Source organism: Arachis ipaensis, chromosome B4, assembly GCF_059453495.1.
Source record: "Arachis ipaensis isolate K30076 ecotype BB chromosome B4, ASM5945349v1, whole genome shotgun sequence".
In the NCBI taxonomy this organism is placed as follows: Eukaryota; Viridiplantae; Streptophyta; class Magnoliopsida; order Fabales; family Fabaceae; genus Arachis; species Arachis ipaensis.
Genome location: NC_142439.1, coordinates 101757550 through 101759556, shown reverse-complemented (window position 1 = coordinate 101759556; position 2007 = coordinate 101757550). Strand labels below are relative to the sequence as shown.

General features: G+C 41.2%; 1 non-coding gene across 1 annotated transcript; it reads right to left on the bottom strand.

The window, feature by feature from the left end:
- Nucleotides 1-1118: 1118 nt before the first annotated feature.
- LOC148568596 (small nucleolar RNA R71) lies at nt 1119-1222 on the bottom strand. Its single transcript, XR_015882443.1, has one exon. It is a non-coding gene; the product is annotated as a small nucleolar RNA R71 (small nucleolar RNA).
- Between the last annotated feature and the right edge of the window lie 785 nt (nt 1223-2007).

Sequence of the window (2007 nt, the reverse complement as noted above, 5' to 3'; positions counted from 1 at the left end):
TCCCATTCCCATTTAAGATTCTGCAATTTACTTTCTGCCATTTACTTTCCCGCATTTAACTTTCTGCAATTCTCAACTCAATTTCTAATTCGCTCAACTAGAACATTCCTCTAATTAAAGTTGCTTGATCAATCAATCCTTATGGGATTTGACCTCACTCTATTGTGAGTTTTTACTTGACGACAAATTCGGTACACTTACTGAAGGAAATTTGTTATGAGACAAGTTTTTCGTGCTTCAAGTTTATGGCGCCGTTGCCGGGGAATGATTGTGCATCAACAATGATTAAATTGGAGGATAACTAGATTGAGCATTTTATTTTTGTTTGATTTAAATTTCTGTTGAGTTATTTACTTCCTGTTTTAGTTAATTTCTTCCATTCCCCTTATTTTTTTTGTTATTTACATTTCATCTCACTAACCCACTAACTGTTTGATATATTGCATCACTCACACTAACAGTAATTCTGACAGATATACTTTCTGCACCTATTCTCTTTGCTTGTACTTGTTGGTTGTATGACAGGGAGAAGAAGCGGGGCTTCAACTTCCTTTGATTCTGAACCTGAGGGAACTTTCCTTAGACTAAGGAGGGAGGCAAGAGACAAACGTGCAGTTGGTGCTGAAGAAGAGGAGGAACACTTTGAGGAATACTTTGAACTAAACATGGAAGAAAACATGGAAAACCATCATGAAGAAGAGGCTCACAACCATGGCGGAAGAGGTCGAGCAAATCATACTGGGGAGGATAGAATAGTTTTAGGCTCTTATATCAATCTAAACCCAAGAAACTGTGGAAGTAGCATTCAAAAGCCAACTATCCATGCCAACAATTTTGAACTGAAGCCACAGCTCATCACCCTTGTGCAGAACAACTGTTCGTTCGGAGGAAGTGTCCAAGAGGACCCAAATCAACATTTAACCACCTTCCTGAGAATATGTGACACAGTGAAGTTTAATGGTGTTCATCCTGACGCCTATAGACTGCTTTTATTTCCATTCTCACTCAGGGATAAGGCAGCCAAGTGGCTGGAATCTTTCCCAAGGGAAAGCTTGACAACTTGGGAAGACGTGGTGAACAAATTCTTAGCAAGATTTTACCCTCCTCAAAGAATCAATAGGCTGAGAGCTGAGGTCCAAACCTTCAGGCAACAAGATGGTGAGACTCTATATGAAGCATGGGAGAGGTTTAAAGACCTGACAAGGAGGTGTCCACCTGACATGTTCAACGAATGGGTGCAGCTGCACATTTTCTATGAAGGGCTCTCTTATGAGTCAAAGAAGGCCGTAGACCATTCATCCGGAGGATCTTTGAACAAGAAGAAAACCATTGAGGAGGCTATAGATGTCATTGAAACAGTAGCAGAGAATGACTACTTCTATGCTTCCGAAAGAGGGAACACAAGAGGAGTAATGGAGCTAAACAATGTAGATGCTCTATTGGCCTAAAACAAGCTCATTACCCAGCAGCTGGCTGACCTCACCAAGAAGATGGAGAGGAACCAAGTAGCAGCAATCTCTACTTTATCAACAACCCAAGAAGGAGTGAATGAAGAAGTAGAGGGTAGTCAGGAGCAAGCCAACTACATTGGGAATTCACCTAGGCAGAACCATGATCCATACTCCAAGAATTACAACCCTGGATGGAGGAATCACCCAAACTTTGGGTGGAAAAATCAACAAGACCAAAGCCTTGATCAAAGACGCCAAAATCCAAACAATTTCACATCTAGACTATATCAACATCCCAATAACAACACCTCTCCACATTCATATCAAGGCCAGAATAACCCTCCTCAACCTGACCTATCATCATTTGATGAAAGAATCTCAAGGATTGAAAATCTACTTGAAGGCATATGCAAGGATATCCAAGACAACAAGGTGTTCAAGGAGGAAGTGCGAGCCAGTTTCAAGAACCAGGGAGACACAATCAAGAGGTTGGAATCTCAGGTAGGATATCTCTCTGAGCGAATTCCCAAACCCATAGATGGATTCCTAAGTGACA